The 20,257-nt window shown below is 36.2% G+C and overlaps 1 protein-coding gene across 2 annotated transcripts in view; it reads left to right on the top strand.

The window, feature by feature from the left end:
* The window catches only part of LOC118204165 (uncharacterized), an 876,973-nt gene that overhangs the window by 44,303 nt on the left and 812,413 nt on the right, over nt 1-20,257 (top strand). The gene's annotated exons all lie outside the window — the stretch shown is intronic.

The following is a 20,257-nucleotide window of genomic DNA, read 5'->3' on the forward strand; positions in this document are numbered from 1 at the left end:
GTTGGCTAAGACACGTTCCTATTTTCGAGAAGTGTATTTGGTGCATTGGTGTTACACGACTAGTATTTTTGATAAAGAATTGAACTGATTGAGAAGAGACGAGTAGATAATTCTGTGAAAAATATCTAACCTTCTTGGATGATCAGTTTATCATACGTCCCTTACTAAGCACCTAGTGGTAGTATGCTTTACTACCCTCTACATGTAATCTCAGCAGAGTTAAAAATTTTCTTATGATATTGCAAGCAAAAAAATCAATAAAATAAAATTTAAATGAAAAATGATTATTATAAATTCTTATTTTATATTCTGTGAACAAGTGCAAATTACCTTACTGTAATAGGGAATAAATTATTTTCTTAATTGTATAAGTTAACTCAAGTTCATCATTGATAACTAATAAATCACATATATTACTTTGGTTTATCTTTCTAACAGTAGACAATGTACCAATATAATATTTAGATATTTAATTCGCTGAAATTATTCTTAAGTGCCTTTAATGAATATAACAGAGTTTCGAAAATATTTCACAATATTATTCTTTGAAATGGATCATTGTTACTTTAAGAAAAACATTTCACAAGAATATTTTACATTTTAAACTTCTAGATGCTTGAGCAATTGAAAAAATGAACATTTCAACTACGTTTTATGTTTTTGTAAATTAATTTATTTGCGAATAACACACAGAATGGAATATTTATTTTTACGTACATTTGATATTTTTAATTTTCGAAAATGGTCAGGACAAAAGTCACAAAGTTGTCTGAATAGTAAAATAAACTCTCTTATTACTCTTGCTTCATATAAAAATAAACTTCCAGACATAGTTCAGACACTCCTTGGCATATAATTGTATTTCAAACTTTTTCAGTAGCTGGATTACTAGATTGAATGTAATAACTTTCATATTCATCACAAGATGGATTCAATTTTAAATACTGTATGTAACATTGCTTTCTTAAACATTATTTGAATAAACTATCCTTTTCTCATAAATTTTTTTAATTTAATTTGTAATTTCTCGTCTGGATTCATAAATGATGTTTACATAATTTTAAGAGAACTGCTTAATACATAAATTAGGTATATTATATTCTACTGTCTAGTTTTTAAGTCATTACTGATTACCGGCTTTAATCCTCAATACCACATGACTAAAAATATTGTCATAGAAGTATTTATTTGTTAGAGCACTTAAACAAACCTACAACTTCTAAAATAATGTACCTAATTTTTTGCTTGCAGCTAAGCATTAGACATGACACAATTTCATGCTTATTAAAAACATTTCAGAATTCCGAATCTCTGATTTTAGAGCTTACATACCTTATATTTACTTTTTTTTGTGCTATTTAGTAGATACTTGTTTTTTATTGTATCTTAAGTAAAAGTTTCAATCATTACGCGTAGGTCAATTTCCCTTTCCGAGAAATTTCCTAAAATTTTATGTGTTACTAAATTTTTCAATAGTACCTAAAGTGCTTAATTTCGAATTATATCATTTGTCATGTACCTTTCTGAAAATATTGTTGCGTGCATACTGGTTCGTAATAGACTGAATGTATGCAGAACCAATGGTAGCATGACATATATTTTTAGCCAAAGAAACACTTCACAGATCTGGAACTTTCCACAAAAAACTGATACAACTTTTCACAGTATCACTGAACACAATTAGAAGTTGCACTCCAAAATACTCGGAACGATAAACACCACAAAATGCAAGGACGCATCTCAAAGGGGAAGCTCTCCAAAGTCGTTCTGAGCTAACAACTAACAACTTCAAATGAGAACTGACGCTTTCTCCGATTTTATATAGTTTTCACTCCGCCGCCAAGATATTTCTAATTCTTTTTGCTCCTCGAAATCACTGGTAAGCATATGAAGGCAGAATATGGTTACATTTACATAGAGGATCAATTACAGTTATTCAGTTACAATAGTCATTGCATTTATACAGGAACCGAACAAAAAGGTCGCCGAATAGGCGCCACTTTTTGCGCTTTTTGGCGATGTTCCGCGAAATTTGGCAACAAAAATTACTCGTCAAACCCCTGCCAGCTTGGGAATATCTGACCAAATTAGCGAGACAGCCATTTATTCATAGTTAAATAGACTTACCCTGTAGTTTTATTTTTCCGGCAGAGCATCCATTATCTCTCTAGATTTCCATGTTACATTATTCAGAAAATACAACAATTTTACTTATAACTGCATTAAATTCTTATATCTAAATACAAAATTCGTAACAGTATGGCAAATTGCATAACTGCTCTAGAGTGTTAAGATGGAGCTTCTCTACACTGAAACTCAGCTGTCTACAAATTCTTAGTTAACAATTTTTAGCATATATAAATGAGTACCTTATTTTGCTCAATATGTAAGAAAATTGACTTATTGTAGAAAGGTGACATATGTAAGAAAATTTTTTGATGGCGTTGTTTTCAAAGGAAAAACATGAATTCGTAGCCTTATATGTATGATATGGATACTTTGAAAGTACATTGCAGCGAAGCTTGTAAAATAGTTAAAATTCTATATCCATAAAAAATCTACACTTTGTTGTTCAATTTAACAACTTTGAAATACAAGTGTATAAGTATATAAGTGCTTTCAAATTCAACACAGTGGAAAGAAGCAGATTGAAGGAATGTTCAAAAAAGTTTCGAATCCATAAGAAGATATGGATATCTGTGAATTCTTGGTATCTATGTGACATGGAAGCACTTTAAAAACTTCGAGAGTAAAGTCTTCTCTAAAACTTGCTGGTAGAGAAAGAAGGGAGATAAAAAACTTTTAATCCATTCATCGTGAATTTTACATCAAAATGACAAGGAGCTGGCCAAAGTCGTCAAACGAACCTAGAAGATGTCCAAGATTTTCGCAAAGACGAAATCTACAATTTTTCTCTCAGCCACATGAATCTTTAGACATATTCTAGATTGTACTAAAATGAGCAAGATCAGCTGTAACAACAAATCAGCAAAATTTAAGGATTATTTAAGGTTGAAGTGACATATTTCCTAAATAAAATGTTAATGGTAGCCAGTTCATTAACTCAGGTAATGATTTCAGAAAAGCATTTTAAGGATGTAAATTAATGCGGTAACATTAAATAAGACTGAATGCGTTTTAGAGTAATTTATTAAACCTAGTTTCAAGCACAAAAATAAGCGGTTAAATAAATAACTAAAGAATAGTGAACTGCAAATTATCTGAGTTTTCTAAGCAAAGCAGGAACTACAAAACTTATATCAATGAATAGTTTTTATCCTATGATACACGAAACGCATCATTTTTATGAATTTTTGCATAATCATCGAAACTCTAGCATTAAACTATAGGTGATACAGCATTTATGGAATTTTCTGAATCCTCAATTAATTAAGCGGTCCACTCTACCTACCGAGTGGTAAACCTCAAAGGCACAAAGGGCTTTACGCAAAGCTTCTGCATCGTGACAACATAAGATTTATAGCCCTGATTTTGATTTCTCCGAAATTAAACGTCTTACTCTGATGGAGTAAATTAGGTAATCTTTTATAAGAGCCTAGTTTGACTTTAATCAAAGTGAAATTTTCCCTACGTTTTTAATTGTCTTTTAGAGAGTGAGGGTAAACAGCAATATCACAGAGTTTAATATCGAGACAATGGCATGTGACTTATGAAGAAAGAATCTACACATTACATTTTATATTGCAATCATATTTGGGTGGATATACAGAAATGAAGAATAATTTTTAAACTTATAGCCTGTACCTTGAGTTAAATCTTAGTGACTAATTATGAGTAAGACATATGAGAAATAGTTGCCTTAAGTAAAATATGTATTTACCTTTGCTTTCAAACATGAAATCATTCTTACGTTAATAAACAAAAACACATTTCAAATTGCGGAAAGAAAATTTTCAAATAAAATTCAGAATCATTTCTTTGATACAGAACTGTTGATACTATTTGATAACATCAGCCTGTCGCCATTGTACTTTATATTAAGCCTCTTCCAAATATTGAGTCTGATTCTATATTTATCGTTACGGACCTCGCTACTAAAAATCATTACAGCTGAATTTATAAACACAAACATTAAAAGTACACAATTCGATGACTTTCATCCCTTTTATTTTCATGTTTTGTGATAATATGCGTTTCTTTGAACGTATATACAACTTTAAGACTGATTCATGTAAATAAAGTCTTGAAAAACTGAAAGACTAATTCATACAATTAAAGTCTTGAATCAGTCTTTCGTTCCGTTACTATGGCTTGAGGAATTTCTACAGTGCTGTAAAATTAATATTCTTTTACGGCAAGATTTCACTTTAGAAACAGAATATAGTCTTCAGATATCATACCTTGGCGTGTTAGTGAGATAATTATTAAGATCCTTTCAACTTTTTTGAATGAATCAAATGCTATTTTAAAGATAGTCTTTGAAATTTGTTGACAACTATTGAAATTTTTTTCAGCTTGTAATTGTCAGTTGGCCTTCATAAAAATCCTTAGCCTTAAAACAGTATCGGCGTATTTATTATCTTATACGCGTATATGAAAACTAAACTTTTTAATTGCATTTGTTCAAGGACTGAATCCTGGCACGTACGATAGATTAAGGCAAACTCACTGACTGAATTAGAAAGTAAATATGAGTGTTGGAAATGTTGAAAAAGGGTTCATTTAATTCAATAAAATTTATGAATGCAATGGCTCATCAAAAAATAAATTTTCGTAAATTGCAAAAATGCTCTGAAATAAGCCTTATTGTAAGAAAACTATCATTTAAGGAAAACACACAAATAGTATATATATATACTATATGTGTGTGTTAAATAATAATAAATCTTGCGCTATATATATAGCGCAAGATTTATTAGAGTACATTTGCGCTTTCGTTTCCAGTAAATGCCAGACTCCAATAATGTTAGAGTTGTAATTATAATTATATGATATAGAAAAAACTGTGCATTCGGTAATAGAGCTAATTTTAAATTTTACTACTTTTCTTACAGTTTTACGAAAGAAGGACCGAAGTTACGTTGACGTGACAAAAGTCATGGGACAGCTCACTACAAATTTAAGAGTGACCATCGCATCGCGTTAAACAGTATTGAACAACTATTTTTCGCTTTTTGTCTGTTATATGAAACGTCTAATAATACTGTTACGAATTTGGTATTTAAAAAGCTAATGTTAGTTCAATTATAAATTAAATGGTTTTATTTCTCGCGCAGTGCAGCGCGTGACGAATATTAAAAGAAAGCTAAGCCGGAAAAATTAAAAATACAAGAGCGAGTGCGTTAAATAAATAAATATCTCTTTTTGATTTCGAGAAAGTGCTGGAAAATTCTAGCGCGTGATTTTAAAATCTTATAAAAGGAGGAAAACATCTCAGTTTGTAGTAGTTGCTTAGTTTGTTGTTGTTTAGAAAACTACTGTTGTTGATTGTAGCGAATTCGCGGATTAGCGTTCTTTAGCTGTTTTGAATTACGTTCTATTGGACATTTGAGTAGTTAAAAGATAACTACTGTGAGATATTGTAATACTGCATGATAATTTGAGAAAATTTAAGCATTTTTGTTGTGATAATAATAAATTTTTGTTCATTTTTCATCGGACTTGTGCATTCATTTCATAACGAACCCGTACGCACGCAACAATTTTTGGTGTCAGAAGTGGGATTTGAATGCCAATCACAAGAGCGATGGAAGAGCAGTTAAGACAGCTGATATCAGCCTTTGCTGCATTTAAGGAAGAAATGAAATTGGGCCAGGAATCCGTTGAGGAAGAAATGAAATTGGGCCAAGATTCCGTTAAAGGAGAGATGAGATCCGTTAAAAAGGAAATGGAAGCCGTTCACGAAAAGTTGGAAGCTGGTCAAGTAACTTTTAAAGAAGACATAAAAGCTGTACAAGAAAAGCTTGAAGCAGGTCAAGACGAAATGAAAAGAGAAATAACCTGCGTAATAGAAAGTAAATTTGAGGCTATGGAAGACAGAATAGGAGCTGTCGAAAATAAAGTCGGGCAAATTGAAGAAAAGGTTTCTTCTGTCAAAGATGAAATAGAAGATAGAGTGTCGGCTGTGGAGCAACGAGTCGAAGGAAGAGTTTCGGCCTTCCAACAACAAATTGAAGAAAGAGTTTCTGCCGTCGAACAACAAATTGATGATAGGGTTTCTGCTGCCGTCGCCAAAGAAGTTGACAGCCTAAAGAAGTGCATAGCGACGGTAGGAAACAATTCTGAAGGTTTCAAATTTTTATCGATGCCTGCTCGTTCTGTTCTGAAACTATCTACATATGATGGGAAGACCTCCTGGCAGGTGTATATGACACAATTTTCTATCGTTGCGGATGCGAATGGATGGGATTCCCAAGCTAAGGCCTGTCATCTCGCCGCTTCTCTGAGAGCAGACGCAGCGGATATCCTGCAGACGCTTCCCGAAAATCAAAGGCTAGATTTCGAAGCTCTATCCGGCGCTTTGGAGCTGCGCTTCGGCGAGAAATGTTTAAAAGACTACAGCAGGCTCCAATTAAAATCTCGTCAACAGAAGCTCACTGAAACGCTTCAGGAGCTCGCCACGGATGTTGAAAGGCTGTCACATCACGCCTTTTCGGAGTACCCGACAGAAACAAGGGAAATCCTGTCCCTGCAATATTTCATCGATGGCATCCGGGACCCTGAAATACAGAAAGCACTGCGAATGGCGGATGTTAAAGATCTGAAAAGCGCTTTAGTGTATGCCATGAAATTTGAGGCAGCCCAGCAAGCCACCCATCGAGACCGCCATCCAGTCAGAGCTTCTCAAGTCCAGGAGCCAGGGGATCAAGTCACTGCTCGTCTAGACGATTTAACTAGACAACTGAACGCCTTGAGACAGAATATTGGTGACAAGAAACCGACCGTAAAGTGCTGGAATTGCAGTGCTGAAGGACACGTACGACGAAACTGCAGAACACCCCAGGGCACGGATGCTAAGACCGCTCCTAACAAATAGCAGGGAAACTAATTAGTGGCCATCTCGCGGGGCGGAGGTTGCCAGATCATGAAAAGCCCCAGTTTAAAGCGCTTCAGATTTCCGCAGTGAGAGGCAGCAGTAATGGACTTTTCATAATAGGACATATTAATGGAGTTCCCTGCAATATGACGATAGATACAGGAGCCAACGTTACCATCATCCGAAAAGATTTGGCTCAACAACTGGGAAGCAAACTTATCTGGACGCCGCCCTGCGTTACCCTACAGACTGTGTCCGGTGAGAAGATCAACATCAATGGAAAAGTAAATGCTAACATCACGTTTGGAAGTGCCACTTACCATCACACGGCATATGTAGCAGAGATCACTGATTCTTGCATACTCAGATTGGACTTTCTAAGGAAATACAATTTTTCCTTGGACTTTAAAAATAACGAATTGCATTCTACAACTGAGGACATAGCGTTATTTGGAGTCAATGATGAAGTTAAATCTGTCCATAAAATCGTAGCACAAGACAATATCACAATACCGGCAAGAACAGAAATTTTACATCCTGGATCCATAGCCGAAAACAGAAATTTCCGCTACGGCATCATAGAATATCCCAATAACTGTAATAGCCCAAAAGGAGTACTAGTAGCCTCAACACTCGTCGACCTATCCAGAACGGTTATCCCGGTGAGAGTCGCCAATGTAACTGAGAAGGGGAGAATTATTAAGAAAGGTGAAGTGGTTGCAGCATGTACTCCAGTAACCACCGTTGAAAGAAAGAGTAACATCCAAGAATCCGTGTACTCAGAGAGAATTACATCGGAGTTATTGCAGAATGCGCAATTAAACGATAAAGAGAGGAATGCTGCCGATCGCGTCATTAAAGATCTTCAAGTTGTTTTCTCCCGCTCGTCTTCTGACGTGGGTCGAACTAGTTTGACACAACATAGAATAGATACCGGCGATCATCCCCCGATCAAGCAACATCCAAGACGTCTACCGTTCGCTAAACAGGAAGAGGTGCGAACATTGTTAAAAGATATGGAAGAAAGCGATGTCATCGAGCCTTCAGTAAGTCCATGGGCATCTCCCATCGTCCTAGTCAGAAAGAAAGACGGCTCAACAAGATTTTGCGTCGACTATCGCCGGTTGAATGAGGTTACGAAGAAAGACAGTTACCCTCTTCCTAGAATTGACGACATTCTAGACACTCTTTGTGGAAGCAAGTGGTTCTCAACACTTGATTTAAAGAGTGGGTATTGGCAGGTAGAAATACAGCCTGAAGACCGAGAAAAGACGGCATTTACTACGGGACAAGGGCTTTGGCAATTCAAGGTTATGCCGTTTGGACTGTGTAATGCGCCGGCAACATTCGAACGTCTTATGGAAACTGTTTTGAAAGGCCTTTCCTATGAAGCCTGCCTCATATACCTGGACGACATCATCATCGTCGGAAAGAGTTTTGAAGAACATTTAGAAAATCTTAGGAAGGTGCTTCAGAAACTGAAAGAAGCCAATCTGAAGCTGAGTTCCGCTAAATGCAAACTGTTCCGAAAGGAGGTGACTTACCTGGGACATGTCATCTCTGCAGAAGGTGTGCGCACGGATCCTGAAAAGGTATCAGCCGTTAAATCCTGGAAACGTCCCGAAAATGTCCATCAGCTGAGAAGCTTCCTAGGGCTTTGCACCTACTATAGGAAATTCGTGAAGTACTTTTCTTCCATCGCAAGACCCCTACACAAGCTGACAGAGAGCAACCAGAAGTTCTTGTGGACAAAAGAATGCGAGGATGCATTTAACAACTTAAAGGAGGCTTTAACATCTGCTCCAATCCTGACGTATCCTCAGCTTGACCGACCATTTATTCTTGACACCGACGCGAGTAATGAAAGTGTTGGTGCTGTTTTGTCCCAAGAAATAGACGGCCAAGAACGTGTAGTGGCATACTGGAGCAAGTGCCTGTCTAAACCGGAGAGGAATTATTGTGTCACCAGGAAAGAGTTGCTCGCCATAGTCAAAGCTGTAGAACAGTTCCATCACTATCTATACGGCAGAAAATTCCTGCTCCGCACCGATCATGCATCATTGACCTGGCTTTTAAATTTCAAGAATCCTGAGGGTCAAATAGCCAGGTGGATACAGAGACTCCAAGAATATGACATCACTATCCGTCATCGTAAGGGATCATCACACGGAAACGCCGACGCCCTGTCTAGAAGACCTTGCCAAGAAAGCTGCCGATATTGTTCCAGGGTGGAAACGAAATGCGAACTGCTGACTCCGGTCGTAAGACAAATTACAACATCAACATCGGCTGATCGAGAACCGTGGAGTGATGATGAAGTCAGGAAAGACCAGCTGGAAGACCGCGACATTAAACCCATAATTGATTTAATGGAGTCATCAAACAGAAAACCCACCTGGCAGGACATTTCTATCTGTAGTCCTACAACCAAACAATATTGGGCACTCTGGGATTCACTTCACATTCGAAACGGCGTCTTATACCGGAAGTTCGAATCGGATGATGGGAAGACGTTCCGATGGCAACTTATACTTCCAAGATCCCGCATTCCTGATGTCCTTAAAGAGTTACATAGCACCCCTACTGGAGGTCACTTTGGAATAATGAAGACCTTGCAGAGAGTTCGTGAGCGCTTTTACTGGAATAATGCAAAGGATGACGTGCAAAAGTGGTGCCGATCTTGCGATGCCTGTGCAGGTCGGAAAGGACCGAGGAGACGCAGCCGAGGCAAGCTGCAACGTTACAACGTAGGGGCGCCTTTTGAACGTATCGCCTTTGACATCCTGGGACCTCTGCCACGAACTGCTGATGGCAACAAATACATACTCGTTGTCATTGATTACTTCACCAAGTGGCCTGAAGCTTATCCTATTCCTGATCAAGAGGCTGTCACAGTAACTGAGGTAATGATACAGCACTGGATTTCCAGGTTCGGAGTGCCTCTTCAGTTACATTCCGATCAGGGAAGGAATTTTGCCTCGGCAGTAATCAAAGAACTATGCAAACTACTCGGCATTGACAAAACTCAAACGACGCCATTGCATCCCCAGTCGGGCGGCATGGTAGAGAGGTTCAATCGAACCATCCTTAATAACCTCTCATTAGTGGTTTCCAGAAACCAACAGGACTGGGACAAGAAATTACCACTCTTTTTACTGGCTTACCGCAGTGCTGTCCACGAGACTACCGGCTATTCTCCATCACAGATGCTCTTCGGTCGTGACCTTCGTCTGCCTTGTGATCTATTGTTTGGCCGCCCTCCGGATGCTCCTTCATCGTCTGAGGAATATATTCAAGATCTCCAGGCCCGGTTTGAAGTGATGCACAACTTTGCACGAGAGCGAGTCAACTTGGCGACGGAGAAGATGAAGACCCGCTACGACACAAGAGCTACTGAACATCAGTTCCACGAAGGAGACAAGGTGTGGTTGTGGAATCCGACTCGACGGAAAAGACTTTGTCCGAAATTACAGTCACCTTGGGATGGCCCGTATACAGTCCTAAAAAGACTGAATGACGTCGTGGTTCGGATTCGTAAGTCTTCGAACTCTAAACCTAAAGTCGTTCATTACGACAGGTTAGCTCATTACTATGGCCATAGTACGTAATGTAAATAATTGTAAATAGTATCAGACCATGGTCCTTTTTGATTTGTATTTGATTTGATTTGTATTTAGTATTTGATTTGCATTTAGTATTTGATTTGTATTTAGTATTTGATTTGTATTTAGTATTTGTTTTGTATTTAGTATTTGATAGCATTTGATTTGTTTAAGTTAGTTATTGCATTTATTGTTTATATTGTTTGATATTGTAATGTAATGTTTATGCCTCAGTTGCATTTATGCCACAGTTGTAAGTTTAGCTTCCTGTCCAGGGATTGTACTGCCCGGGACGTGCAGTCCTTGGGAAGGGGGCAGTGTTACGAATTTGGTATTTAAAAAGCTAATGTTAGTTCAATTATAAATTAAATGGTTTTATTTCTCGCGCAGTGCAGCGCGTGACGAATATTAAAAGAAAGCTAAGCCGGAAAAATTAAAAATACAAGAGCGAGTGCGTTAAATAAATAAATATCTCTTTTTGATTTCGAGAAAGTGCTGGAAAATTCTAGCGCGTGATTTTAAAATCTTATAAAAGGAGGAAAACATCTCAGTTTGTAGTAGTTGCTTAGTTTGTTGTTGTTTAGAAAACTACTGTTGTTGATTGTAGCGAATTCGCGGATTAGCGTTCTTTAGCTATTTTGAATTACGTTCTATTGGACATTCGAGTAGTTAAAAGATAACTACTGTGAGATATTGTAATACTGCATGATAATTTGAGAAAATTTAAGCATTTTTGTTGTGATAATAATAAATTTTTGTTCATTTTTCATCGGACTTGTGCATTCATTTCATAACGAACCCGTACGCACGCAACAATACGATAATGACTATCCTAGGAGAAATAACTTAGTTTTATAGCAGAATGAGAACTGTAGTTCGACTCATAAGAAAGCTTTTCAGAAGTAATTTAAAATTTTTCGCTTTGTTAAGATTGTACTTATGGTATCTCAATGGAAGATATTACCTCCCAAAAGAGATAGCGTCATTTACGGTCATACCTGGTAAACGATTGAGACCACTGGTGCCGGAGCAGAAGCTGCTTTGGCACAGTTAATCAGAGATGCGCTACAGAACTGTTTATGAGAACCGTGCAACTAAATTCGGTTTTAATGGGTTATGGCTTCTTCCTACCAGCGAACAATTGATAAAAACTGTTGAACACTGATAGTTCGTTACGGGGTTTGCGACTCGGTAAATGGCTTGCTGCATGAGCATTCTCGTAGTTCTCCCATGTGTTACGTTGATACGAGCCAGTTTCCTTTAAAATGTCCATCATGGGGCATCCCTCCTCGTCCTCCGTCACCTGTCACCTCTCTTACCGTATATCGTCCAATGACGGGGCACGTAATAAAAAAAATGGGTATGGCAACAGAAAAGGAAATCGCGCGCTTGTATTTGCATCATAGCATCTGCTTCAGCTCTTCATCGGTGCTCGCGAACACATACATTGGACCCTAGATAGCAAAAGAAAGACCCTTAGTCCGACAGTCGTATTTCGAGTTGGTATGAGCTGATTATCGAATGCTGGCATTACGCAAACCCATATTTGGAGTATTTATTTAATAATATAAATGTATTTAAGTCGAGAGTTTTGGATTGTAAGGTAAAGCGCGTTTCTGCCTCTCGAGGCCCCGTTACTTAATTGAGATAAAATTGTAATTGCATTATTGGTGCCGACAATTTAAATTTCTACGTCAATGAGACGTTTTGAACCAACTTCGCGTTAAATCAATTGTCGTTTTAAGTTTCATCACCCCAAGTGGTGACTGATTTTTAAACACGAGTCGTGCATTTTACATAAAACACACATACATTGTGTTTTATGTAAAATGCACGACACACACACATACACACATACACATACATTTTAAACATAAAATTGCTTAAGTTCTGATTTAATAAAGAGATTGTTTTAAACCTTTTCAAGACTGTTGTTGCTTTAGACCAAGCGATAATTCGCTGTAAGTCTGTTAGGAGTTTGATACTAGTTCGTGCTACCAATGAGAGTCACACCGTAAGGTAAAGACCACAATTCATATATTTGATAATAATAATATTTATATTGTCACCACTTTGGGCCCATAAATTTACACGTAATAGTGAAATTAGTGCACCTTTAATGTGCACATCTTCGTGGAACTTATTCATGTTGTAAAATCTGCGTAATTAACAGACAACAATTCCTCCCTCAGTTTCGAAAGGGTAAAATATTAGTTTATGGAGATATTATACATTTGACAGAATATATTTGAAGAATGATATGAGCTTGCTGTTACACATAGCTTTCACAAACATGTGTGATATAACACTGAATAAATTTTTATACTATTAATCTATTTAATAATGCTTATTAAATTACTTAATATACTATTAATCTAAATTACTTAATATACTCTTAATATACTATTAATCTATTTAATAATGCTTATTAAATTTCTTAATATATATATATATATATATATATTAATTGAAATCCAATAGAAAATACTAAATTGTTTTAGTAAGTGTCCAAATTATTTTAAAATGTAAGCTAAAACAGTTGCGGAATTTTTTTTTAGAATATATCGTATTAGCAGTACTGGGTTTAAAATACTCGAAGGTTTTCCAGTAATTAGAATCATTCGAAATTTTTTATGAAACTCGCACTTTATTCGTTAAATATGAGTGGCAGCTATACATGAGCTAGGTTTCAGCTTCACCCGATTTTCCCTCGTTGGTGTGATAAACTCCGCCTTTATAATTCCACATCAAATTATTCTATTCGATTTTCTGGTATGTTTCTGCCTAGATGAAGGATCCTATTATTATTTCTGTTCACGACATTTAAATGTAAAGAATAGTTTTTGCAGTTAAAAACATTTTAAAACTTGTAAATTGTTTTTAAAAAGTGTAAAAAAACAAATGTTTTAGCTGTGTGAAATAAACTTGTAAGGATTATGTTAATTTTCTTAACAGTTAAATTTTGAGTTAAACCTCTTTCCTGTCAAATTCTTAACTTCATCCTACTACTCCCGGCCAGAACGTAGTTTTAAATCACGTCTGAATACATAATGAGGAGAAGCGGTATTTAACTGCGAAGTTCTACTTGCTGAGTGAGAGAGAATCAAAGTTTCTGATTAGCGCGCGTCCGCCTTTTTGGCTACTCTCTCTCAAAGCTGTTATTACGCTCGGCCGTTCTCAGGCCCTTGATAGCTTCGCAGTCAATAAGCGTTAAGAGGCCAACTCGGTTAGAATTTTGATAGCTTCGTCTATATCTCTTTAGTTTAGATTAGGTTTAGTTTACTTCTTAACCTCTTAAGTTAAAGCCCAAGTGTCGGCTTTTATTGTACACTCCAAGACGGAGTTCTGTTAAATCTTATTTGAATAATAAAGGGTTATTTACACATCCATCTTTTTCTTTCTTTTCACACGAACTCAAGTGACTATTCGCTTATCAGTTCTTAAGATTTTTCACGTTCAACTGTAAATTAGCATTTACGAAGTGATAAACTATACAAACTTTTGTTACGGTAACACCAATTTTTTTATAAACACGATCGAATGATCTTTACATATTTATGTCTAAATCAGTTCCTGTTAATTAATATAAACAGTTTTTGTTAAAATAATTATATTTTGAATTATAGATTGCCAGTTATTTATAGTCCACTTTTGTCCTCTTTTCGGACACTCGAGATGAAAAGTTCTTGTTCAGTTATCTCTGCTATACTATGCCCCCATTTAGTAGGAAGAAAGTCAATTACACGTTGAATTAAGCTAATTTTCCTTGGAAATAAGGAAGAAGATAGGAATGAATCCCGAAACAGTCGGAATAAGAGAACGAAAATGTTACTATATGTATTTGAACAAATCAAATAAAAATTAAACAAATAAACGGTGTAAAAAATGTTTCATATCGTCCCCTCATATTAAGCCACTGCTCTTACTCTTTCCCTAATCGATAACTCGTTTAATAAACTGTGTCAAAAGTGGGCCCACTCTGTACTTATTCTTCCCTTTAGGGATCCATGTCGCAGGTTGCTGACTACGCATGCGTGGTCCCTAACTTCTCGAGTCCCGCGCTTGCAATGGATAGTGTCAAATCGATGGCTATTTGCTCACACTGTGGGGAGCCAGACTTGGCGACAAATCACTGCTAGGGCTTTCAGTTCTTTTAAACAGCTCAATCCGTTGTTTATTGTTTTTGTTGTTGCAAATAAAACAAATGACTGACAAACGGTGTAAATACACTGTTAATGACGTACGCTTTATGCATACGACGATCTGTCAAATTATTAGAATGCACGTTATAAATGCCGTTAGAAACATCTTAATCAATTATATCGGTTAAAGGTATCATATTAAATATTAGTTATGGATAGCGGAAACGGAAAGTGAAAATGCAGTAAGAAATCCGCATATTTCCCTAGTTTTTTATTTACAGATTTGAAACAGAGACTAACGATTATTTAAAGCATACGCGGACACTTTCTCTCAGAAATGGCAGATTTAGGGGCAAAGTGTATTGTAAAACAAAGAACGTTATGTTTCGTGGAATGCAAATGTGTGGACAGTGTCAAAAATAAATTGTTTAATAACGTGAAGTAACACTAAAGAGATTATTAAGCTTTTTGGTATCATTAAAAGTAATGAACTACAGTAAATATGCTATACTAAGGTTTCGAACCACAGATCGCGCTTTTTCTAGCTAGACGTACTAAACCCTTATACAGTAATAACAAGTTCGATATTTTATTATATGGGCACGCGATGTTTTATTATGCTATAGCGACAAATAATGTAATATATGATGATTCAAAAAGTGAAAAAGATATATATATATATATAATATCTATATCTGTCTATATATATATATGTATATTATGCTGTAGAAATGTTATATGCTGTATACATTTTCGGCCAAAAAGCAGACATTTGGCAACATGATTTTTCAAGCGTTTTAAAAATAAGATATATGCGCCATATGCGTCATTGATTCAATTCACAGTTTTTACAGAAATTTACAAAAACCTAGATATATATTATGTATATATATATGTATGTAATTTATTATTATAAAAATTATTTTTATATATCATCTCCAAGGAACATGAATGTTATTAATGCGATGCATTATTGGAATAAATTTGAGTCAGTATTTTAAGTTATTTGATTTCTATGTATATTATGATTCAAAGCGAAAGTGCGGATAAAGAATAATGGCAGAAATGTTTCTTAAAAAATATGTAAATAAATAAATATGTCAAACGGTATTATCTGCGACAGTAAAATTCTTGTAGCAGTGCAAACTTGCTCTTTCAATCATTCGGGGTGATGTCTCTTTTGAGTTAAGAAGATTGAGCTTATTTTAATAAGAACAGGTCCCCTTCAAATTTGGAAATTTAATTAGCTTAGAAACCAACTTGAAAATGGAAATAATTAGCTAGCTTAAATTAGCTTGGAAATGTACCATAACGCAGTAAAGGTTTTATTGAATATCCCTGAAAATTTTGAATGTAAATTTGTAAGAATTTTCAAATAAAAATTATTACTTTAAGTTATATTTCCAAATTTGCTGACCGCATTAAATTCGTAAAGTTTAAAATAATTTTGAGCAGAATAAAATAATATCTGCTTATATTACCTATATTCGCCATAGTACTTTCTGGTTTTATTATGATTTTTGATTAAAATTTGTAATTAACCATATCTAAGTGATTTTTGTCGGTAAAGATATTGATATTTTTGGCTTAATGTTTTTATAAAAAATCAACAGTTTAATATCTGGAAACTTTACTTGAATGTGCGCAAAATAAAATTTTTGATTTTTCCGATTGCAGGACTTTTTTATATTATATAGTAGAGGCAAGTTTTATAAAACTCTGCATTTTCTTTTATGAATGAAATTAGAAGTATATATCTAGAATCAGTGTTGAAGGAATAAAGTTTTCTAAACATGATGTTATAATATAGAGACTTCGGTGCCAGTTATATAAAAATACGCAAATATATAAACAAAAAGCAGAATCAAATTATATGGTCAAACTTCTTTGTTGGAGAAAGAGAACCTGCTAATGAGAGTGAATTAAAACGAGCTATTTTTCAATCCATATACCATAAAAACACGCATTTGGTAGCTGGTATACATGAAATCTTGAAACTGAATGTGATGTTTGCGAGAGCATTCTAGTAAAAAACGCTATACGATACGACAGGAAGACTTTTAGGCCTCGTATTTACTTACTATTATAGAAGCAGTAACTTATCAGTTAAAGATCTGATCAGCTCATTTGGTTGAGTTAAATCAGGAGTTGGCTTATGGAGTAAGCTTTCTCAGAAGTCATGCAGACACTAGGCCTTTCAAGAATCCCTCGCTGTCACATTTGACTGCCATGGCATATAATGTGTGGATTTAAGGGCACACCGCCGGTAGCTCAGATATTAATAAAAAAGAGATAAACAGCAGTGTAACAGACAAAGAACCAGAAAAACAAGAAAGTGCGATCACTTTTATTATGCAGAGCCATCTGCTCATTTTGAGATATATACTAGACTAACCTCACATCACGACACATTTGACATGATTGACATGAGCAAAGAAATATCTCTATCAGACTCTTGAAGTGTTGACAAAATTAGCTTGGTCTAATGAGTCTAGGCATAAAGTGGTATGTGCTGATGGTGTGAAGAATAACCGTGAAATTCCACGAGGTATGAACACCTTTTAGCAGCAGTGCGCACTTCAGGCGTATGAAGAGAGTATCTTTGTAAGGAAATTATTTACGTATAACGAAACAGATTGCTTGATATATCTGCCTTCGTCTCTCAGCAAGAACTGAAATAGGGACCTGCTGTTAGATTATGTGTCCTTATTAGCTCACTTATAAGTACTTTTACAAGATATATACATAAATCAAAAGAACGCAGATTTCTATCAACTGAGAATTGCTATCCAATGGCTCAAGGACTGCTGTGCTCTAGTTAGGAAGGTGCTTGCCGGGTTTATGAAGTTCACTTAACCTTAATCCTCGTCAATACGCCTAGGATGCTATCATGAGACATATGCGTGCACTGGACTTAAGAGGTATATGCGTGCCCAGCGATTGTGGTTTGCGTTCCTTCGTCATCATCTCTTGTCGTAGCGGGTTTGAATGTGGTCCGTGAACATCACAGGTGGACATCAAGGAAATGGGGACACGTATTATTTATATATGAGTCTAAACATTCTGAACAATTCCCAAAGACCAATGATAATCTAAGAGCCAATGGCACGCTACCCAGCGCTAAACATTGTAGAAAGAGACCATTACAGAAGAGGAAGCTTACTTGTATGGGTTGGGCTAGAAACGAAGAGCCACACCGACCTCTACGTGATTCCTGGTGGTCCCTTCCCAGCCGTCGGATACTGCGCGGAAATTCTACACTCTCTTGTGTGTTCTTTAATCGCTGCAATGTGTACTGACGCGATATTTAAGGACAATAAATCTCACCTGCATAGAGCTTGAGTGGTGCGGAGTTATCTGGAGAGTGAAACCATTCCACATCTGCCGTAGTCTGCTAGATAACCGGACCTAAATTCAATAGAACATATGTTTGACATGTTGGGACGGCAGATAGTATGTTGCAATGTGGCGCCAAGCACTCCTGCATGATCTTCGACAGTAATTACTGCAAGAATGAATGCTACTCCCACAGCAAGCAACCAAGGACAAGATTGGCAGCTTGCTTTGGCTATGTCAAGCATGCATTTCAGTTAAAAGATATCATACCCGTTATTAACTTGATGTTTCCAGTGTATATTCTTTCGACTCATTTGGTCTTTCGCAATGTTGGTGGTTGTAATACAAGTGTTTTTATATGTTTTGGCGTTATTGTTTGCAGTGTGGTACAGGGTGATCAGCGAATAAGCCCTGATTTCAAAATTAAATATCTCTACAACAAAGATCGATAGAATTATGCGGTAAACTGTACGTTTATTACCAAAACTGTAAAAATGGTGTACAAAAGTTTATAAAATTTAGTTATGAAATTCGGTAACAGATGGCGCTCTAATCGCAATGACCTATCAATAGCCTTTAAAATGTGCTTCGAAGTCGAAAGTGATCAGTACAACTGTTGGCTAGTGAAAAGAGGCTAGCGTAGAAAATTAATGTATTCCATTGAACAACGTGTATTTTGGTTCTGGAATTTCACCGATTAGAAGACAGTCCTAAGGCAACAAGTCGCAGTTTTCGAAACCAATTCAATGTTCCAGTTGGACCCATGCAAAAACCATTCGCATGCTGTTCGCGAAATGCGAATGGACTGGCAGCGTGACTGATGATCGAAAGGGAAATGTTGGGCCTAAGCAAACTATAGTCACCCCTGAAAATGCAGCCAAAGTTTCTGGATTTGTTCAGCAAAATCCTAGGAAAAGCATACGACGTATTGCATCAGAGACAGGTTTGAAGTACACGAGCACACAAAAAATATTTAAAAATAGGCTACGGCTGTTTCCATACAAAATCCAAAGTCATCAGGCCATACCCATGAAAGCTGTGCAACAAAGGGTTGACTTTACGAATCAGATTCTAACAATGATCGACAACGGCAAATTTGATGTGAGCCGCATCTGGTTCACATATAAGGCACATTTTCATTTGAATGGAATCGTTAATAAACACAATTGGAGATTTTTGGGTACCGAAAATCCTCATTTTTATGAAGAAAAAGCATTGCATTCGCCTAAATTTATGGCATGGGCTGCGGTATGCGACAGAGACATTATCGGACCCTTTTTCGTACGAGAAACGATAACTACTGAGCGTTACGTTACAGTTTTGGTACAATTTGTCAGCACTTAGCTAACGTTGGAGGATCGACCAGGTATTGACTGTTTTCTGCAAGATGGGGCTCGACCACATCGAACAAATAAAGTTTTTTCACTTTCTTCATGAATACTTTGGGAATAGAGTAATTGCGTTAGATTATCCTCAATTTACTGACACAGGAATAGCTTCGCCTCCATATTCTCCCGATCTGAGTCCTTGTGACTTCTTTCTGTGGGGCGCATCGAGAGACGCTGTCTATCGAAATAATCCTGCTACTCTAGTTGAGCTTGAATCTTTGATTGGTGTTGCATGTGATTCCATTTCCGTCCAGACATTGCAAGACGTGATGTCAAATTTCATTGTTCGTTTACGCCACCTCATTGTTTCGAAGTGAGCATTTTGAAAAAGTTGTATTTTGATTGCAAAGGCTGCTTTATTTTTTAACTAAATTTTTTTTTGGCTCCCTTTCAGAGAAAGAGTTTTTAGTGCAGCGCGGCATATGTAAACGATTTTCGTAACTAAATTTTCTAAATTTCTGTACACTATTTTTACAGTTTTGCTAATAAATGTACAGTTTATAACATAAATCTATCGACTTTTGTTGTAGAGATTTTTAATTTTGAAATCAGGGCTTATTCGCTGATCAAACTGTATATTAACACCACACTAACCTTTTAATCAATTCCACGCTAATCAGTTCAATAGCTTTTATTATATTCCGTGTTTTGCGTTTATTCCTTGTTTTTTAACAGGAGTGTATTTCAGCGTATGCTGAATTTGTAAATGAATGTCCATCATAATAAAGCTGCATGCTTGAACCAGTTTGCGATGGGTACATATACGCGAATTTATTAAAAATATAATGAATT

This window comes from Stegodyphus dumicola, chromosome 6, assembly GCF_044657685.1.
Source record: "Stegodyphus dumicola isolate Sdum_Otavi_A_Nest chromosome 6, ASM4465768v1".
In the NCBI taxonomy this organism is placed as follows: domain Eukaryota; kingdom Metazoa; phylum Arthropoda; class Arachnida; order Araneae; family Eresidae; genus Stegodyphus; species Stegodyphus dumicola.